The following is a 22,472-nucleotide window of genomic DNA, read 5'->3' on the forward strand; positions in this document are numbered from 1 at the left end:
GTGGCCCAAAAGTCAAACAAAAAGTGAAACTAAATTGAAATCATTCTCATAACCAGATGAGCGGGGCCTGTCTGCCTCGTTTTCCTAGAGCACCTTAAGTTTACTGAGAGACCCACAAGGCTTTGTGTTTGAGGATTTGTCTGAAGTCCCCGAACCTCAGAGCCAAGCTGGTAGAGCTCCGTGCGGCCCGAGAGTGGCGGGAATTGGCAGCCCTTGCTTTGTAGGTAAACACGGTGTTGGAATGCAACCCGGCAGGTGCCAATACATGGGAGTCTCCTGGAAGGCAATGAGGGAGCCCCCAGTTTTCTCTCCTCTGAGGGGCCTCCAAGACCCCTTCTCAACTCCCGAGGGGTCACACTCAGAAGTCAAGCCATTTTCTCTATTTAATTGCCGTTCATTTAATATGTAAGAGTTTTCAAAACAGGGGGTCTGCGGGTGGGACGGTGAGGAGGTTGGGAGTCCTGGGCCCAGTGGGTTTAAGATTCTTTTCACTCTGCAGCACCCATGCTTGGTTGACCTGGGTGCTGACGGGCTGAGGGCTTGCCTGGAGTGGCCTGGTGGGACCCTCCTGTCACCAGCCGCCCCAGAGAGAACTACGATGGGGGAAGGATGGCCCCCTCATCTGTAATTCTGGCTGACCTGAGGCCTGGATGCCTGGGAGAACAGGACCTGAACTCGCTTTGCCAGAGTTCCTTCTTGCCCAAATGCTAGAAAATACCGCTTTTCCAATTTCCTTTCCTAGCCCTCCCTTCTCCTCCACCTCCACCCCCACCACGACCTGCCACTGCAAGAGGCTTCCAGGCATCCACTGTCCTTGACCGTGGACATGTCAGTCCATCTACAAGCCTGGGGTGGGAAGCAGACGTTGGCCGGTCAGCTGAGCCCCATGGATCTGGATTCAGCCTCAGGCAGGGGGGTGGCCTACTGCTGAATACACACGGGTATGCATGAGCCATGATGCAGTTAATGCTGCTTCCCACAGTGAAATCTCAAAGCTAGAGGCCATGGCATGCCCTGTGGCTGTCCCTGAGCCCCTGCACGCCCCGTGTTCCAGACGAGAAGCTCCCCTCAGCCCCAGCATTCAGGGAGCCGGGCCTACCAGAGGCAGCAGACAGACCAGGGCCCAGCATGGGCACTGAAGGAGTCAGACCCTGCAAGGGGACTCGGGATGAATAAGCATTTCAGTGAGGGACTCAGAAAGCTGCTGGGAGAAGGTGAAGCACTGGTCAGGTGACCAAAGGGTAGGGCTTTTTAGGAAGCCAGTGCTGCTCCAGCAGGAGCTCCAAAGTAGGAGAGTGCACAGCATTAGGGGACAGTAGAGTGTGACACCCACCTGTGTAGCTCACGGGGAGTACAGGACAAGGCGTGGCAGGGCAAGGATGCAACCCGGGCCCCCTGACACCGTCTGCCCCGTGGAGGAGACTGCTGGCGGGAGACCACAGGGAGGATGCCTGGAAGGCCCTGTCACTTCCATGCTCCCTGGCCAGGCCTTGCACCAGGACAGTGACCTGTGCGCGCAGCCCACAGGGGCAGCCATACAGGGACTGCTAGGGTGTTGGGTGGGCAGCAGGGTAGCCCCGGGCAGGGCCACTGGCAGGAGGACTGCCACAGGAGCACAGAGGCAAAGGGGGCGTCCTGGCATCCGTCCCTCGGAGGCTCCCCTGGAGCAGAGCCAGGGCTCCCACACCTAGGCAGACGGGCAGTGGTCCGGGATCAGGGGACCTGGGTCGGTGTCGGAGAAATGTTAGAAGGCGGACTCTAGGGCGGGGACTCTAGGATGCGGAGGCAGGTGGCTGACACTAGGGGGCAGGGACTGGTGGTGGGGACGGCGTCCTGGAGTGGGGAGCCGCCCAGGACCCGGGTCTTAAGTGCGGGCTTGGTGGGCGACGCGCACCAGGCCTCCGGGGCAAGGCGGTCCCCGCTCCGCCGGCCCCAGCGCGGACGGACCCCGCGCGCCGGCCGGCTCCGGAGCCCCCTCCCGGAGGACTCGGGGCAGGAAGCGGGGCACGGCTGCCCCGGGGGGTGCCCGAGCCCCCCAGCCAGGAGGGAGGGCCGGCGTGGCCTGCGCAGGACGCCTCCCGCTCGCGGACGCTCTCCCTCCCGCCTGCCCGCCCCGCCCGGGACCCCCGCGGCCGCCAGCCGGCAGGTGCGCGCCGCCCGGAGCCGCAGCCCCACCCAGCTCTGCCCCGGCCGCGGACCGGGCTTCCGGGGCAGGGGAGCGGGGTGCCGGGGGGTGGGGAGCAGGGCGGAGGGAGAGAGGGGAAGTGCGGGGCGGGGTGCGGGGGAGAAGTAAGGGGGAGGAAAGGAAGAAGTGGGGATAGGGAGTGGGGAGGGCAGGAGTGACGAGGAGCTGGGAAGGAGAGGGAAGGGGGAGGAGAAGGGGGAGGCGGCGGGGGTGGGGGACAAGAGGACTTGGAGGGGGAGGAGGGGAAAGAGGGAGGATCTCAGCTCTGCTTGTTTCCTGGGCCCAGCCCAACCCCGGAGGAAATGCTGAAATGGGTGAAGCGTACATCTGCCTCCCAGGCCTAAGGGGTCTGGGACTTAGGCTCCACCAACACCCCCTCCCCCTTTCTTTGTGTCCTCGTGCCTGACGCCCGGTCCCTGTCTTCTTTCAGCACAGCCCTTGTGCCTCCACAGCTCCTAGGCTGCTGTTCACACTAAGCTAGGCTAGTGGACCCTGGACCTCACCCAAGGCTGTGCAACTTTAGATGAGACCCCTGTTCACCAAATGATTGTGTCTACTTGGGTGACTTCTGGCCCCTAGCCTCATGCAACAAAAGCAGGGGGAAGGAAGGAGAGTGGTGAATGCTAGCTGCCTGGCCTGCACTGCGAGGTACCCCTAGCTGGCCCCTCTCCTACCCTTGGGTGCCTCCCACCTAGGACAGTCCTCCAGTCCCAGGACCTCAGCTCTGCCCGCTTAGTTCTTGTTCACTAGTCTGTATTCCCACTACCTATTACTTACCTGCCCATGTGTGGTACTACTTGCTAAAGAAAACTAAAAGAATTCATAACTGGACCCATTACAAGAGGACATCCGTGTTGACTCCTTTCCTCCCTACGGGACCCCACCCCCCACCCCAGGTAACCACTCGTGATGGTGAGTGTGTGCAGGTGTGTGCAGTTCTGGGCACACACCAACATGCATGGATGCATAGGAATTTGCTTTGTACAGATACGAGGTCAGGATATCATAAGAAATGCTAATGGATGATGCATGTTCACCAAATGCCAACCACTGGGCTCAGCACTTCACATATATTATTTTGTTTCATCCCCGCGAACCTCTGAGGTTTATCGCTGTCATCTCTGCTTTTTGGAGATGAGAAGTGTGAGGCACAGAGGTTAAGTAGCTGGCCCAGGATCACACAGCTACTAAGTGACAGAGTCAGGATTTGAGCCTGGCTCCAGAGCCTGCAAGTTAACAACTAGACTTTCCTGCGTCTCTATGCATACAGTTCCACGAGTTGCTTTTCCACTAAGGCTATGTTCTTTTCTGCAACAAATGGAAGATTCTGAGAAGAGGAACCTCTGGCCCCATGCATTTGAGATTTTGACAAATAATTGGTGAAATGCTCTGAAACAGAGGCGGCCAGGCTCCGCACTCAACCTCCCCAACCCCAGCGCTTGGTCCCCCTCAGGCCAGGGCGTAGGCCCCTAGATCGGGGGAAGAGGCTCCCACAGGCCCTGGAAGTGGGAGTGGTGCCATTTGGGCAGAGAATTCCAGGGAGCTGGGTAGGCAGAGCCAGGTCTAAAAGAGGGTGTTCAACGATGGTGCTGGTGGCATTGGCTAGCTGTGGCCTGGTCCAGCATCAGCGCCACATGGTGGCCCCAGTGTCTGAACAAAGCTGCTTCTACTACCATTGGTCTGCAGAGACCTCTTGACCCCTGCTCATTTTCCCAGCCTGTTCCTCTAGGATCCTTAAGATTCTAGGAGCGCTCTTCAAACTTAAATCTAGTTTCATTTAAAGGGGCTGTTGCTGGGGCGCTTGGGGGGCTGAGTCGATTAAGCGGCTGCCTTCAGCTCAGGTCATGATCCTGGGGTCCTGGGATCGAGCCCCGTGTCAGGCTCCCTGCTCAGTGGGGAGCCTGCTTCTCCCTCTCCCTCTGCCTTCCACTCCCCTTGCTTGTGCTCTCTCTCTCTCTGTCTGTCAAATAAATAGATAATATCTTTAAAAATAAATAAATAAAAATAAAGGGGCTATTGCTGTAGAGTAAGAAACCTCCTGATTGATACAAACAACTGGCGATTTGTAAACTTTAAATTTTTTGTCAATCTGATAGGAAAAAGAAAATAAGGAAAGGAAGTATTTCATGGGTTTAACTGCTATTTCCTTATGATGGGGAGGTGGGCGTGGAAGCTGCTCACTTCTTAAAATCCATTCTCTCCTAGGATAACGGAGCTGTAGCTGGGCGGACGTGCTGAGCTGGACTACATTTCCCAGGCTGCTGAGCTGGACTACATTTCCCAGGGTGTCTTGCAGGTAGGTGTGTCCTCATGATGTTCCCACCAACCGAGTAAGAGGAGATCTGGGATAGAAGTCACTTCTGTATTTTGGCCTGCAAAGAGTGGCTGTGTCCTCTCCCGAGCTGCCTGGAATCTGGCTGTGGCAGCAGTCCAGCTGTGGTAGAGCAGTGGCCTTGCGGGAGGGTGACAACTTGAGGAGAGGAGCCTGGGGCCCCGAGTGACCCTGAGGAGCAGAGCAGGTACTCATCCCAGAACTGCAATCTGAGAAAGAAACTGAGATGATTAATTTTATATATCAATTTAGCTGGGCCACAAAGCCCAGATATTTCGGTAAGCATTATTCTAGATGTTGCCATATTTTATTAGGGGAGATTAATATTTAAGTCAGTCGTCTTTGAGGAAAGCAGGTTACCCAAGATAATGTGGGTGGGCTGCATCCGTTCAATTGAAGGCCTTCAGAGAAAAAAAGGCAAGACATCTTCTGAGCAAGAAGTGTTGTGTGGGGGCTGCCATCAGGCTCAAACTGCAGCATCAACTCTTCCCTGGGATCTCTGGCATCCTGCCCTAAGGATTTTGGACTTGCTAGCCTCCACAATCATGAGTCAATTCTTTAAAATCTTTCTCTCTGCGTGCGCCCCCCCCACACACACACCTGCACCTTAAGGTTCTTTGTCTTCTTCATATTACGCCCCAAGAATTTTATAAATTAGTTACCTTAGCCTTTGGACTGTTATTCATGTTGCCAATATTTTCTTGTTGTCAATTGCTTGTCTCTTTTGGGGGGGTGGCTTTCCTCCTAGAGAATATATTGGTTATGACTCTTGACGCTTGTGATAGAAATCCAACTCAATCCAGTATAACGTGAAGGGGTGCTTGCTGAGCAGCTCATATAACTGCCACCTTTTAATACTGAGGATTCCCACAGAACACAATGTGTCTCAACTTATGTTCTTTTATACAATTTAAAAATCTCCTTCATGCAGGTCCTCCAAAATTTTGGTTGGGTCTGTGCCTAGATTATTTATGATTTTTGTTGCCGTTGCAAATGCTATGTCCTACCTGGTTATTAAGGGCATATTGGAAAAGTGTGTTTTTCTGTGTGTTTGCTCTGTGCCCACCTGCCAACGGGTTCTTATATCCTGTCAAACCTCTCCAAGGACATTAGTTATACTTATTTTAATGTCCTCTTCTGATTCCTGTTACCCTATTTTCTCCAGGGTTCTTTCTGGTTCTTCCTTGGCAAGTTGTTGGTTTCCTTCAAATGTATGGGGATTCTTGGTTGTCTGACCTCATTTGCAAATGAGTGTCAGGATGATGGCTTTTAAAGGGGGTTCCTGGGACTCTTTAGGGGGTCCACAAAGTAAAAACTATTTAATAGGAATACAAAGACATTTTTTTCTCTCATAAGTGTTCAGCAGCGTTTTCCAGAGTCTAGATAACATGTGATACCATAACAGATTGAAATCAGAAGCAAGTCTGAGCATGAGATTTTCAAAAATACAAAATCATGTCACTCATCTTACTAAATAAGCTATTCTTAGACAAAGAGAACTATTTTCATAAATGTTATGTTATTCATGTTAACATGTATTGGCTTTATTATCATTTAAAAATAAAGATTTAAAATTTTTCTGCATTCTATAACTTCTGTTACAGTAAATATCAATAGGTTTTTCCCATAGAGTAGGTCTCTCTGGGGCCCTCAAGCATTTTTAAGAGGGGAAAGGATTCCTGAGTGCAGCACACATGGGAACTGCTCGTCTTGACTGGTCACTCGTGCTGTGTAGAGGATATCTTGAACATAAGCAAACCTCCCCTCTGTAAGGGACTGTCCACTCTGGTCACAGGAACCCTGGCCCCCTTGGGCACTTGGGGTCATGGAAGCAGGCAGGGATGCACAAGGGCAAAGCACCTTCCAGGGCCTCTGATCTGGGCGTGCTCTGTATCTCACTTTGGCTCCATTACCTGGGCAGGGTCCTGCTTCTCTCTCCAGGGGTGCCCCCCCCTGCAGCAATCTGCCATCAGTTTTAAAGCTGCACTCTGACTTTATGCTGGGGGCAAATGGGGCATTGTCCCAGCTGCTCGGGGAGCCCTTCACGGAATCACCTTATCAACGTCCCAAGATGTCTTCTCCATGCCACCACTTCTCCCATTTCTAGATTGGAGGGTGGGGGTGGTTAGGGTTAGGATGGGGGTTAGGGTTTCCCATCTGCTTGGCATTGTGGGCTCCCCTGCTCTGTGGGTTTCCCCGCTAATTTGAGCCCATCTACTTTCTATCTTCCAGAAATTCTCCAATGTTCTGATCTGCTAGTGGCACTTTTCCTAGTTTTCCAGGGCTCCTAAGTATTTGTTTTTATAGTTATTCTGGTATTTCAGAGGATCTGGGGAGGGAGGAGAAGTACCTGGATGTGGTTCATCAGCCATCTTGAACCCAATTCATTCAAACCCAATGTTTGAATGAATGAATGAGCAAGGGCTCTGTGCTTGAGCAGAAGGGGAAGGAGGGGGCTGGGGTTTATATTGCCTAAAATGATTAAAGATAATTTAGGGGATACAAACTTTATTAACCACTTCATGAAGCAAGCAATCTCTGTTGCCAGGGGTCCAGAGAACCGCAAAATGGGGCAGAAGGCAGGAAGCTTTCACAGCATAAAGAATAAAGAACAGGGAAGTTTAATTCTGGAGCCCAGAGGTGGCTGGGCATTTGGGGACTGGCTGACTGGATACATGGCCTTTCTGGTCACGCAGAGCATTTTCAGTTGTCCACGGTTGGGTTTAATGATGAGGCGCCCCAGGCAGGAGCAGCTCCATCTTGGGGCGAGACAGTTCCTTCTTTTTTTTTTTTTTTTTTTTAAGATTTTATTTATTTATTCATGAGAGAGAGAGAGAGTCAGAGGGAGAAGCAAACTTCCCGCAGAGCAGGGAGCCCGCTGTGGGACTCGATCCCAGGACCCTGGGATCATGATCTGAGCCGCAGGCAGACGCTTAACCATCTGAGCCACCCAGGCGCCCGGCTAGACAGTCATTTCACTGTACAGACCTTCCTCCAAGACAAGATTGCTGCGAGGGCCAGATGGTGGACTGCTTAGACACGGAGACCGACCTGTGTGATAGTACCTGTGCATTGGGGCTGGGGGGTGGCGGGTGACCTGTCCCTGCTGTCGTCAGGAGCTTGGCATTGGTGCAAATGCTTCCGGGGGGCTGGAGGGACAGCACACAGAGTGTTGTAGCAGATGCCACCCCCCTTGGGTTTAATTTACAGGATGGGATTTAAGCCCTGGGGGCATAATTGCTAGAAAGAAGGAAAAGAATGTGATGCCCACATTTTGTTCCAATCCAGACTCTTAAGGAAAAGTGGACCTGCGTCTCCTGGGCACTGGGCCCGAAGTGAAGAGGGGGTGTTAGGAGGCGTCCTGGGCAGGAGGGAGATGCATCAGACTGGGTGTGGAGGATGCCGTGGGCCGTCTTGGGAACTTGGGGAGCACCGCCCTTCCTCCCTGCCTTGGTCCTGACTGGTCGCTCACATCAAGTGGGTCATGGTCACCTTCCCATGAAAAGCACGCCTTTTAAAGATGTTGTCCCAACAGCTGCAGGGGGCCGGGGGTGATGGTAGAGCAGATCGGGGAACGAAACTTAGATCAGCTCACATTTTATTTAAAAGAAAATACCTCCCTCCCGAAGCAGGGTCTGAGCTATGTGCCTTGGCAAACACACAAAACCAAAGCAAGCCCAGCACAGCTTCTCTGGAAAGTCTGGCCACACCCTCCGGATATGGGAAAGGCTTTCTTCTCCATTTCAAATGACCCTGTTTTGCCTTTTTTAGATGCAAATGTTTATTTGGTCTGATTCTCAAATACCTCCATGCAGCTGAAATAATTTAAAACAGCTCAGTAAGAATCGACCACTTCCCGCCCTTCTGAATTCGAACCCTTTGCTAGGGCCACAGAGGGATTGGTGGGGCACCTGAGGGGCAGCACCAGCCCCGCCCCCCCCCCCCCCCGGGTCCCCCTGGCTGAGCAAACAGGCTTGTCATTCTGCGCAAGGACCCCGGCATCATGAGAAGGCGGGCGCTGCTGTAGGAAAAACAATGACGGCGTGGGAGCCAGCAAGTGTCAAGGACATGATATATGCCCGTCACTTCCCCTGGGAGCAGAGCGAAGGGCTCACCTTTCCAGGTTACCAGGTGCCATTTGACTTTTTACCCAAAATCCTGGAGCATCCCCCAGATGGAGACGGGGTGCGTTGGGATCTTGTGCTGTGGGTAAATTCTAGAGGGGCAGGACATGTTGAAATCTGTGATGGAGATAAACCTTTCATGAAGCGTTGCTGTGAAGATTAAATTAGTAAAATACCTAGAAAATATTCCAGCTGAGCATGTGTGTGTGTGTGTGTGTGTGTGTGTGTTGACTCGGCTGGTGGATGGGCCCAGTTTACCACCCTCTGTGTATACCCACTGAAGAAATAGTGTTTGTTGGTCTGAGGATTCACGTGGGTCTAGGGGGACACTTCTCACCAATGTCAGGGTCTGTCACAGCATTACGCCCATTTTATAGATGTGAAAACGGAGCCTCGGAGCTGTGAAGTCAGAACTGGAGCCCGAGCCCACCAGCCGGCAAGAGCCTGGCCGGGTCCCCGACGGCACCCCTGCCCTCCCAGGTCTGGGGTTCATGGTAAACCTGCGGTGGGGAGCAGCCTGGGCTTTCATCCTTGGGTACTGCCTCATCTGCTGCCAACTGCCTCAGGCTTGCAAAGGCCTTCTCCTCCCACGGTGGGCCTTCCCTCCCCAGGTTCTGGGGGCTCCCACTGCCGGCCAGTGCACGTGCTGCTTCTGCTGACCGAGCTTGGCCCCTGCATGGGGCCATGGTGCCTGCCGTCCGTGGAACGCGGGCCTCCGCAAGCCCATGCGCTGCGTCTGTCCACTGAGCCGTCAGCACCCGGTGCAGGTCCTGGCACAGAATAGCTGCTTGAATGTGAATGATGGGGTCCTGCGGGGGAGGCTGGAGAAGGCTTGGATGGGAAGGCCAGGAGACAGGAGGCTGGGGCCGACTCCAGCATCGGCTGCCTGCCAGGAGGGAGTGTGCTGACCCACCTGTCCCGCCTCCGTTCCCGGTGCCTCGGCCTTCCCTCGGCCTGCAGGGGCAGCTGGAAGCTGGCCTGGGTGCTGGGACTGTTGTGCTTGTGATGGGGGGGCGGAGGGGGGGCTGTGTCGAGGGGACAGTTTCCCTTCAGAGTACAGTGCCTGACCACAGGGTGCAAAGCTGTGGGCCAGACACCCTTCCAGGTGGTGACGTTCCCATCTTGGGAACGTCACTTTACTGAGACACCTTGGCTCACTGTGGTGCTTCAGAAGGGGCTTTCCGGGAATGGAGGCCCACCTTGAAGAAGGGCGAGGGAGGCTGAAGGCCTGGGAGCCGGGGCAGCTTCTCGCTGGTCTGCCCAGCTTGTCAGAAGACCAGACGTGGTCAGGTGGACATTCACAGTGCAGGCCCGCCACACACACATGGGAATCGAGAATGTGGTGAAGGTGACATCTCAGCCTGTAAGGTTATTCACTACCTAATGTCATGCTGGGACAACTGGCTAGCCATCCAGAAAAAATAAAATCAAGTGCCCAGTTCCTTCTGCCACTAAAATAAATTCCAGAGTGATCCAGGTAGAGGGAAGATTTAAATGCAAGAAGATGGAAACCATAAAAATATCAGAAGAAAATGAGAAAACCATTTGTAATCTTGGAGGGGGTAACTTTTTTGCTCTTGTTACAAAACCCTGAGGACATAAACAGCAAAATTGATTTATTCTACTAGATAAGAGCCAGATATTTCTGTATGGCAGAAAACATCCTGATTAAAGTAAAAAGACAAGCCATAAACTGAGAATAAAATGATGGCACATCGTTAAGATGGAATTATCACACAGTCATGAAAAAGAACAAGGTGTATTTATGTCTATGACATAAGAATAACATCATGTGCATAATATATGCAACTATGTCATAGGCCAAGGGCTGCTATAAATCAGTAAGAAGAGGACACCTGGGTGGCTCAGTGGTTAAGCAACCAATTCTTAATTTCAGCTCAAGTCGTGATCTCAGGGTCATGGGATCAAGCCCCACTTCCTGCTCCTCGCTCAGTGGAGAGTCTGCTTGAGATTCTCTCTCCCTCTGCCCCTCCCCCCAAAACAAAATAGAATAAATCTTTAAATCAATAAGAAAAAAATCCAACAACTTAATTGAAAAATGGTCAGTGGATAGAAATCCTTCACAGGAAATGAAAATGCTTCTAAACATTGGAAAATATGCTTACTCTTACAATAAGAGAAATGTGAACTGAAACCTCAGTGAAGCCCTGCTTGACACCTATCAGACGGGCAGAATTCCAACCTTCGGTAACGGCTGTGAAAGTGAGCAGGATGCATAGTCTCCGAGAGGGAGTTTGGGCACATCTGTCAGGATTAGAAATTCTCCAGCCCAGAAATCCCATATTAAGACTTTGTCCGGCACATTAGGTTTACAACCGAGGCTCATGGAAACATTCTTTGTGATTGTAAAGGATGGAAACTACTTAAATACTACCAATACTAATATTAATTTTTTAAAGAGTTTTTTTTTGAGAGAGAGAGAGAGATAGCAAGAGAGAGCATGAGTGGGGGAAGGGGCAGAGGGAGAGGGAGAAGTAGACTCCCCACTGAGCAGGGAGCCCAAGGCGGGGCTCCATACCAGGACCCTGAGATCATGACCTGAGCCGAAGGCAGTCACTTAACCATGTGAGCCACCCAGGTGCCCCAACGGTGATATTAATTAATCACAGCACATCCCTTGTATTGAATTACATACATTTTTTTTAAGATTTTATTTATTTATTTGAGAGAGAGAGACTGAGAGAGAGAGCACACAAGAGGGGGGAGGGTCAGAGGGAGAAGCAGACTCCCCGCCGAGCAGGGAGCCCGATGTGGGACTCGATCCAGGGACTCCAGGATCATGACCTGAGCCGAAGGCAGTCGCTTAACCAACTGAGCCACCCAGGCGCCCGAATTACATACATTTTTAAAAACAGGTATTTTTAGGTTTATGATGTGGAACAAGCTTCACAGTATATTGTTTCATGAAAAAGAGGATGCTTGAGAGTGTGTTCATAGAATCTGCTCATTAGTGTGTGTGTGTGTGTGTGTGTGTGTGTATGTAGAAGCATGAAATTTAATTCCTGGAAGGGTACATAAAACATGGAAATTGGCACCATGAGTTTCCTCTGGTGTTATTATTTTGAAGATTTATTTATTTATTTGGTAGGGGAGGGGCAGAGGGAGAGAAGGAGAGAGAGAATCTCAAGCACACTCCCCACTGAGCATGGAGCCTGATGCAGGGCTCGATCCCAGGACACTGAGATCACAACCTGAGCTGAAACCAAGAGTCAGATGCTTAACCGACTGAGCCACCCAGGCGCCCCTCCTCTGGTGTTATTGACTCAATGTTGGTGTCCCCTCAAAATTCATATATTGAAGCTCTAACCCCCAGTGTGAGGTTATTAGGAGGTGGGGCCTTTGGTAGGTGATTAGTCATGAATGGGATTATACCCTTCCAGAAGAGACCTCAGAGAGTTCCCTTGCCACTTGGCCATGTGAGGACATGGCAAGAAGTTGGCTGTCTCCAATCCAGAAGAGGGCCCTCATCAGAACCAGACCGTGCTAACTTCCAGCCTCCAGAACTGTGTATTTTGTTACTGTAGCCCAAGTGGACTAGGACATCTGGAGAAGGGGCCTGGGATCTGGGGCAAGTGGTGGGAGACTCATTTCCCACCCTTCCTTCCTTCCTTCCTTCCTTCCTTCCTTCCTTCCTTCCTTCCTTCCTTCCTTCCTTCATGTTAGTGGTTCACCCCTGCATAATGTGCGTTTTCAGTTTTTTTAAACCATCAAAGCCATGCCTGTGGAAGGCCGCCACCCACCCCTAGCTGGACTGGTGCCTGCCGTGGCTGGAAGTGGGGTCTGCCCTGCTGCTCCCTGGGGCGGGGATCTCCACTGCCCACCCTGGGAAGGTTGCTACACAGGGGAGGCACAGCCGAGGGAGGGCCTACCAGATTGCACACATGCTCACAATTGACTCATTTTCTCGCCATTCCTAACCACAAGTACTTACCTGGAGCATTGCTGATGCCCCTAGGTGGGTCCCCAAACCTGATGTCTGGGGCCAAGGTCCACTGGAGACAGAGTGGATTAATAATGCTGTCCCAGGTAGTTGCTATCCACTTCCCAGGGGGAGTATGGAGGGGCAGGCTCCAGCCCCTGCATGTGGGGTTCTTACAGGCCCCATCTGAACAGGATTGTGCCTTTCTTCACTTCCTGCCCCTCCAGGAATCCATAAGCGTGCCCAGGACGGCTGTGCATCTCCTGTGTGCAGTGGGTCAGCCTAGGACTCCCTTCCAGAAGGCGCCTCTCCCTGCAGCTCTCCTATGCCCCTTTGCCCCAGGCATGGTCTCAATGGCCTCAGACCCTTCTTCCTTTAGATCCTACCCGCCCCACACACACACACACTTCTCCCTCCTGTTTCCCTGATCCATTCCCTGCCTGGGAAGCAAAGGCCCTTCTATCCCACCTTCTTCTACTGTCCCCTTCGAAGAGGGAGGGGACTATAACTAACAAATGCTTTTCTTCTATCACATGTTCATTAAGTTAGTATTTTTCTAAATAAACATCTGACAGTGCCCAGGTCATCAAAGGAAATGCCCCAAAACTTAATGGCTTCCCTGAAATCCAGTGGATCTCCGCGTGCCCACAATGACTGTGTAATCTACAAAGGGCACAACTGTAGGAAGAAGAGAGGCTCTGTCCATGTGTCTGGCCATGTGTCCAGTCTGGGCATTTGAGGCTCCAGGCAAGACTTCATGTCCCAACAGCGCTGGCCAGGGAGAGGAGGTGGGCGAACCTGGATCACAGCAGCAGGCTTGGCCCCTTGGCTTCATGTCATGGTCACCTGTGCCTGCTCTCTGCTAGGAGCCTGCTGCAGCAGAAAGCAGGCCCTTCTCGTTTCAAGGATTAAACCCCCAACAGCACAGCAAAGGCCACGCTGCAAGACACCCTCCCTCGCATGGTGCACACTCACATCTTTATCACTCTGGTAATTCTTCCCACTAAAGTCAGACATAATTCCGAAGGTGGATAAAAGTAATTTGAAAAGTAGGTGGGCAGATGGCATAGAGCGGCTCATCCTTCTTTCAAACTGTCATCAACTGTAACGGGTCTCAGCTGCCATCTCGTATGATTATCATTGTTATTTTGCATTTGTGCACATTTCTGTTTGTGCGTTGGAGGGAGGGGGCTGAGCAAAGCCGTGGGGAGGACTGGAACAGCCAAGTTCATATGTCCTTTGGTGCCATGCTTGGCTGGTGACTGGATCCTGTGTGGATTGGCAGGGGCTGGCAGCACGTGGAGGGGACCAGCTTTCCCTGGCTCTGCACACTCAGCATGAGCACTTCATATCATTCCTGGGCTTGGCTCCTCTTCTGGGGCCTGTGTAGGCAAGACAGAACACGCACTAGGGGACAGAGCTTGTCCAGAGGGCGGCTCTGACGATTCCCATCATAATAGTGATGGCACCACCGTGAACTCATTTCTTCCTTGCAGCAACCTGGGGGATGGGAACCACTGTTACTCCTATTTTCCTGATGAGTAGATTGAGATGTAAAGGGGTGGGACAGGAGGGACCCAAGACCTGAGGGACCTGTAAGGGTGGGGGCCAGGGCTATACTGCCAAGAATCAGATTTGTTCACTCAGTGGAACCCAGAAGCCTGGGCAATGGGATGCAATCGGCACTACAGGCAGTGGGATGAAATAGGGATGAAGTAGGGAAGCCAAAAAGAGGGGTTGATCCAAATTCTGTCTAGGAAGCCAGTTGGATCCCCAAGACCCTCCACTGCAATCTCCAGACAAGCCTGGAGGTTTGTTCTCTGAAGAAATTGGAGAAGAGTGGTCTGGGCTCAGGGACCCCAAGGATAGCAGGGGGCAGGGGTGCGATTCTGGGCTGGAAAGGGGTTGGGGTATAAGAAGAAGGACTTTACACAGAGAAGACCCCCAAGAGCCATTCCCCTGCTCTATTCCCAGGAAGTTGGCAGCAGATCTCTGTGCTCCTGCATGATGTATGTCCCTAGGAAATGACCTAAAAATGCTTACATGTCAGTGTTGCCTGACAAAGAAATCTGCCCCACCTACCAGGCTAAAATTCTCTCCTCCCCCCAAATCTTCAAAGAGCTCCTCAGTGCTTCACTCTTAGCTATGAACAGATTGCCGAGGATCCCTGAACATGTGAGTGATGCTGCCAGAATAGAGTCAAACAAACCACAAACAGAAGAAGGGTACTCAGAGGACTGAGAGAGAAGGGAGCAGAACAGAAGCTCAAAATGAAACTCCTATCATTACCATTTTCAGGGAGATGACAGAGATACTGCATCTGAGAGACAACATCAGCATTCTAGAAGGAAGGGGTCATCAAAGCATAAGAAAGAGGATTTCTAATAGATGAGACAGAGGTGGAGTCAAGGAAATATCTTTCAAAAAAAGCAAAGAAGGGTTCCTGGGTGGCTTAGTTGGTTAAGCGTCTGACTCTTGATTTTGGCTCAGGTCATGATCTCAGGGTCATGGGATCAAGCCCCGGGTTGGGCTCCATGCTCAGTGGGGAGTCTGCTTGAGATTCTCTCTCTCTCTTTCTCTCCCCCTGCCCCTACCCACATGCTCTCTCTCTGTCTCTTTAAAATAAATAAAAATAAAAATTTAAATAATTAATTAAATAAATTTAAAAGGCAAAGAGATTGACAATAAGAGAGGAACTGCAGCTAGAAGTTAGGTCCAGATGATTCAGCATCCTACAAAAAGAGAGAATAGAGAAAACAAAGATATTTCAAAGAAATAATACAAGAAAATTACCAACTGAAGGCTGGAGCCTTCAAATAGAAAGAGCTCATCAAATACCAGTACTATGAACTTAAAATTCCACACCAAGGTATAGCCTCATGAAATATGAAAGCATCAAAGATCATGAGAAAATCCTAGAAACTGGGGATTGAAAGGAGGAGTGAAGGGCGCCTGGGTGGCTCAGTTGGTTGAGCGACTGCCTTCGGCTCAGGTCATGATCCTGGAGTCCCTGGATCGAGTCCCACATCGGGCTCCCTGCTTGGCAGGGAGTCTGCTTCTCCCTCTGACCCTCTTCCCTCTCATGCTCTCTGTATCTCATTCTCTCTGTCTCAAATAAATAAATAAAATCTTAAAAAAAAAATAAAAAAATAAAAAAATAAAAAAGAAAGGAGGAGTGAATAAGACATACAAAGGTTTAAGAATTAGAATGGTGACAGACTTCACAACAGTAGCACTGGAAGATAGAAGACAATGGAATTATGCCTTTGAAATTTTGGTGGAAAATTATTTTCAACTTAGATTTCTACATCTGGTCCAATTATCTTGGAAGTATGAAGTGGTATAAAAGTATTTCTAGGCATGCAACATCTTTAAAGCTTTTACCTTCTATATATCCTTTCTCAGGAAGATGCTAGAGGATATGCTCCAATGAAACAAGCATGTAGACCGAGAAAGGAGGACCTGGGGTGCAGGAAGTGAGGGACCCAGCCTGACAGAGAAGCTAAGAGAAGCCCCAAGGGAACAATTTGTACCACAGACCAAGAGAGCAACTGCTCATATCTGAGCAGAAGGTCAAAGGGCTGGGAGGGAGGCATCCAGGGAAGGGGGCAATCTGCCAGATTATCTGATGTGTTAGGGCCTTTGAAACAACTGTTGATAGGTGTTTGATGAAAATATAGAAGCATTTGGGGTAGTTAGCCATTAGGGCAATGAAAATAGTAAAAGGAGGCATTTATCTCTGGTGTGGAGGGGTGGATTATGAGAAAGGAACATATTCATTATACATTGTTTGGCTGTGCAATTAGTGATAGTCCTGGTAATGTAAACACTGACTGTTAATTTAACCAAAAATTATAATATAAAAATATATTAGGATGATAGGTGAGAGAGAAAAGTGGGAGCACAGTGGACTATGAGTGTCTGATCTTCCACAATTATAATAGAAAGTCAAAAAATATTGGCAAAATATAATAATTTAAAAATAGGCATATTTCCATATTTTTTCAGAAGCAAATTTTTTTAAAAATTGAAAGCAGTGCCCCCTGGGAGTGGAACTGTTGGATGAGGGACCAGGAGAGATTGGCTGCATTTCATGGTGAGCCTAAATTATTTGGATTGTATCCACACGTCGAGATCATTTTTCCAAAAAAAAAAAAAAAATTTAATTGGAAAAGGAAAAGGAAGCTCCTGCCACTTGCCTACTGTCTTAGCTGTTGTGTTACAGAACAGGATGTGGGGACAGAAGTGAAACGTGGTCAGCAGCAGGAGGATCCAGGAGATCCTGGGGAATTGGGGTATTTAACAAATCAAAGAAATATCTGTCTGGTGAGTGCCCTGGAGGCAAAAATCCTGAGTCTGTGAAGCCAGTGGGAGCCCTTCTCTCTTCTGCAGGAATTCTTGTCAAATCACAACAGTTGGATTTGTTGATGGAATATTTGGTCTCCAAAAAATACCATCACTGGTGCTAGGACAAAGGGATGGTTTCATGACTAGACTAAGAAAGTGATGGTCCTCAGGTAGTGTGGACAAAGCAAGTTGTGGCACAGATCCCTTGGGGTGGGATTGGAAGGATGGAAGGGAGAGAAGTTTGACTGAGCACCTCCCTCTTTATAGGAAATGAGAGTAAACCAGTGTGGGGGGAAGAGGGAGCAAGGTCAAGTTTCCTTCTCAGGCCAGGGGTTAGAATTAAGATGTTCCCTAGGGTTATCTGGCACCCAGGTCCCTGTAGCCTTACCCTTTCCTCTCTTAATCTATCCTGGCCCCTCTTGGTGACTTTTGCTGAGTCAGGGCCAGAGGGATGGTCTTCAGGTGGATGCGGAGCTGGTGAGGAGCAGAGAGATGGGAAGAAGAAAGAAGGGCAGACTGCTGGAAGCAGCTATGAGGGAGGCCAAGCTTCCAGCCCCGACTCAGCACAGCTGGGAGGAAGAGATGTAGTTGGCTGGAGTAAGAGTTATCTATTGCTGCGTAACAAGTAACCCCAAAACTGAACAGCTTAAAGCAACAAACATGCATCATTGAATACGGTTTCTGGGATCAGCTCAGAGGGCTGTTGTGGTTCAAGGACTCTCAAGGTTGAAGTCATGCTGCTGCCCAGGGCAGTGGTCTTGGAGGCTTGACGGGGATTAGAGGATGTGCTCTCCAGCTCACTCACACACATGGCTGTTGGTAGGAGGTTTCAGTTCCTCACTACATGGGCATCTCCAAATGGCTGTTCACAACAGGGCTTCTCCCAGAGCAAGTGATCACAGAAAGAGAGAGAGAGAGACAGAGACAGAGACAGACAGACCGAGGCACAGAGACAGAAGCCAAGAAGGAAGCCACAGTGCTAATCTACCACCTAATCTCAGAAATGTCACACCATCACTTCTGCCGTGTTCGTTTGGTCCCTGGTGCAGTGTGGGAGAACTCCACACAAGGGTGTGCATGCCAGGAGGTGGGGTCTTTGGGAGCCATCATGGAGACTCCTTCCACAGGTGCTAACGGGAGATGCATTGGTTGGGCACCTACTGTGTGGGAGAGTCTGTGCTTCTGGCTGTGGCTGTGAAGGAGACACCTGCTCCCAAACAATTATGTTCCTGGTGGAATTCCAGTTCTCTCTCCCCCGTGCCCCAACCCTAATTTTCATAATAGAACCATCAACTCATATCTACTTCACCCTCTTCAGTCTTATCTCATTCACACTTCTTATTAAAAGTCTCATGATATCTCTGCTATAAGTTGGACATGCTTTATTAATTGTTTGTTGGATGAGGAAATCGAAGTGCACGGAGATAGACCCAATACCACCCAAAGGCTTGGCCTACACGGTGATCCCATGGTTGGGTGAGCAGGGAAGGCAGCTGGAGCTGAGGTTTCCCCATGCACCCGTCTCTGGTAGTGGCTTTCCCATTCATTCTTGCATTTCACTGATGTCCTCGTCCTGGGACAGGACGGTACTGGGGACAGGGTAGGGGACTAAATTTCTTCCCTGTGGAGCTTATGGTTCCAGGGGTTGGGGCAGGAGGGTAGACATTAGTCCAAGTGTCTCACAGATAAATACAATTACAAGTGAAAAACATTGATATGAGAGAAAGTGCAGGGTGAAAAGAGATAACAGGGAGTCTGGCTTGGCTGAGGGCCCAGGAAGTACCTCTGAGGAGAAAGGCAGGCAGCAGGGGATAATTCCTGGTTGTCACTGGGATCAGAGAACAAAAGAAAGGCCCAAACCTCTCATTTATGTTCAGGCTAATATTAGCATGAGAGACATGTGAATAATTTATTTTCTTCTCACAAATATTGTTAATACTTAAGGGTAAAGAGTAAAAACTTGAGCCCTAAATTAAAAAATAAAGACAACCTTCAGTGATCTATTTCTGCACCCAGGCAAGGTGTCTTCTTATAGGAACCGCAGAATCACCCAGAAACAAGTGTCTAATTATAGCAGCGCCTTCTGTGGCACTAAAATAAGGATGATTATCAACACTATCTTTCAGGTTTTTCACTAAGTCAGAACAATTTGCTAAAAATAATCCGTACTGTATCCGCAACGCCCCCAAACAATGTGTGTTTTCCCATTACCACGGCCTGCTTGCTCCCCACAGCCCTGGAGACTGACAGGGAGCATTAAGCCCTCCTGGCAGCGTGTTCTTTTGTTGGCTGGTTTTCATCCTGAGCTTTGTCACTGGAGCAGTGGAAGATGGGATAGAGGTCTTGAATGGAAAAAGCTGGGGGCATCTCCCAAGAGCCTCCCAGGGATTTCAGGGCTGAGAGCCCAAGGTCAGGTCTCCAGTTCCTGGAATCCTGCGGCGTCCAGGGAGGCTAACACGTGCTCTCTCGCTCTCTCTCTCTCTCACACACACACACATTGCCATCTAAGAAGCTAAATTATAGAAACCAGACATCAATTTGCTTGTTTTCCATGGAGGAAGTTTCCTTCTAGGTCTGAACACTCAGGTCTCCCATCTAGGGGGTCCCTTCTTGAGGTCAGAACTACAGTGAAGTCTGCAGGGTCACAAAGAGGCCCAGTGAATGTGGAGACTGAGCTCAGAAAGGCAGGTAGAGTGATCATGACATTTCATCCTGGTCATAGGGCCACTGTTGGCCTGTATAGAATCTTGTGTGAATTAGAAGAAAAGGTGACCTAATCTAACCCAGGGACCCAGTCAGGAGAGCAGGACATTTATTGGACTTGAGAACTCACTTGCCTCCTGGACCAGGAGCCTTGGAGTAGTGTGCAACCTGTAACTGTTCATGCCCCACTGTGGTTGCCATGGGTATAAGAATTCATTTATTCCCCCACAGTACCACTGGCCTCTTTGAGCCAGAAGAGCCCCTACCTCCAACTCAAAGACTCTTCCCTGAACAGAGCATGATGGATACAACCAATTTGGATACAACCCTTTGGATTTCCTTAGGGCCTAGGCAATGTTGATTAAGTTGATTTGGAGATTGATTTGTAACAATGTCCTCCCTAGCATTTCCAGGAGGAGCTTAAGGTTGATTATGGTAGGGGGCAGTTTGAGCAAAAAGAATTCTGGACCTCCCTTACTTGTTGGACTACTATGTAAGATTTTTGGGGGGAAAAGGATTTCACAGGAAAATTGCCTGAACTAATATCTCTACCCAAGGAAAATATCTTTCAGGAATGAAAATAGTGACAACCTGAAAGAAATGGATAAATTCCTAGAAAAATGCAACCTATCAAGACTGAATCATGATGAAGTAGAAAATCTGAACAGACTGATTGAATCCGTAATCCAAAACTTTCCGAAAAACAAAAGTCCAGGGCCATATGGCTTCACTGGTGAATTCTACCAACCACTCAAAGAAGTATTAATACCAATCTTCTCAAACTCTTCCAAAAAATAAAAAGGGGAACTCCTCCAAACTCATTTTACAAGGCCAGCATTACCCTGATACCAAAACCAGAAAAAGATGCCACAAGAAGAGAAAGTTACAGGCCAATATCTCTGATAAACATAGATGCAAAAATCCTCATCAAAATATTAGGAAACTGCAGTCAACAATACATTAAAAAGATCATACACCATGATCAAGAGGGATTTATTCCTGGGATGCAAGGATGGTGTAACATCTTCAAACCTGTCAATCTGATACACCATATTAACAAAATGAAGGATAAAATCACAATCATCTCAATAGATGTAGAAAAGGCATTTGACAAAATTTAGCATCCATTTATGATAAAAACTCTCAACAAAGCAAATATAGAGGGAATGTACCTCAGTGTAGTAAAGGCCATATATAACAAGCCCACTGCTAACATCATGTTCAATGGTGAAAACACAAAAGCGTTTTCTCTAAGTTCAGGAACAGGATAAGGATGGCCACTCTCACCACTTTTATTAAAGATAGTATTGGAAGTCCCAGCCACAGCAATTAGGCAAGAAGAAGAAATAAAAGGCATCCAAAGTCTGAAAAGGAAGAAGTAAAACTGTCACTATTTGCAGGTGACACATGTAGAAAAAACTATAAAGGCTACATCAGAAAACTGCTAGAACTAATGCATGAGTTCAGTAAAGTTGAAGGATACAAAATCAATACACAAAAGTCTGTTGCATTTTTACACACTAATAATGAACTCTCAGAAAGAGAGACTAGGAAAATAATTTACAATTGCAACATAAAAAATACAATACCTAGGAATAAATTTAACCCAGGAAGTGAAAGACCTATATATTGAAAACTACCTATATATTGAAAACATTAATGAGAAAAAATTTTAAAAGACACAAATAGATGGAAAGATATTCTGTTCTTGGATTAGAAGAATTAATATCTTTAAAATGTCCATACTATCCAAAGCAATATACAGATTCAATGCAATTTCTATCAAAATTCCGATGGCATTTTTCACAGAAATAAGGCAAACAGTTCTAAACTTTGTATAGAACCATAAAAGATTCCAAATAGCCAAAGCAATCTTGAAAAAGAAGAACAAAGCTGAAAGCATCATGCTCCCTGGTTTCAAACTGTATTACAAAGCTACAGTAATTAAAACAGTGTGGTCCTGGCATAAAAACAGACACATAGATCAATGGAATAGAATAATGAGCCCTGAAATAAACCCACAATTATATGGTCAATTAAACTACAACAGAGGAACCAAGAATATACAATGGGGAAAAAATATTCTCTTTGACAAATAGTGTTAAGAAAACTAGACAGCCACATGTAAAAGAATGAAACTGGACCACTTTCTTATACCATAAGCAAACATTAATTTAAAATGGATTAAAGACTTAAATGTAAGACCTGAAACCATAAAACTCCTGGAAGAAAACATAGGCACTAAGCTCTTTGATAGTGGTCTTAGCAATAATTTTTTGAGTCTGAAAACAAAAGCAAAAACAAATTAGTGAGACTACATCAAACTAAAAAGATCTGCACAGCAGAGGAAACCATCAACAGAATGAAAAGACAACCTATTGAATGGGAGAAAATATTTGCAAGTTGTATATCTGATAAGGGGCTAATATCCGAAATATATAAAGAACTCATTCAACTTAATAGCAAAAAAACCCAAACAATGTGACTGAAATATGGGCCGAAGATCTGAATAGCCATTTTTCTAAAGACATACAGATGGCCACAAGTACATGAAAAGGTGCTCTACATCATTAATCATCAGGGAAATTCAAATCAAAACCACAACGAGGTATCACCTCACACCTGTTAGAATAACTGCTATCAAAAATATTAGAAATAACAAGTATTGGCAAGGATGTGGAGAAAAGGGAACCTTCATACACTATTTGTGGGAATGCAAACTGATGCAGCCACTATGGAAAACAGTATGGAGTTTCCTCAAAAAAATTACAAATAGAACTAACATATGATCCAGCAATTCCACTTCTGGGTATTCATCCAAAGAAAATGAAAACACTAACT

The 22,472-nt window shown here is 48.5% G+C and overlaps 1 long non-coding RNA gene across 3 annotated transcripts in view; it reads left to right on the top strand.

The window, feature by feature from the left end:
* Positions 1-1,829: 1,829 nt before the first annotated feature.
* The window catches only part of LOC129046507 (uncharacterized), a 33,126-nt gene continuing 12,483 nt past the window's right edge, over positions 1,830-22,472 (top strand). For 2 of the 3 annotated variants that reach the window (XR_010404905.1, XR_008507967.2), the window contains exons 1-2: positions 1,830-2,146; positions 4,391-4,481. This is a non-coding gene — a long non-coding RNA (uncharacterized LOC129046507). Of the gene's footprint in view, positions 2,147-4,390; positions 4,482-9,018; positions 9,122-22,472 lie in introns of all 3 variants that reach the window. The other variant, XR_008507966.2, reaches the window with a different exon arrangement.

Source organism: Mirounga angustirostris, unplaced genomic scaffold (assembly GCF_029215605.1).
Source record: "Mirounga angustirostris isolate CCGP_5_RB_7025 unplaced genomic scaffold, mMirAng1.0.hap1 SCAF_9, whole genome shotgun sequence".
NCBI lineage: Eukaryota > Metazoa > Chordata > Mammalia > Carnivora > Phocidae > Mirounga > Mirounga angustirostris.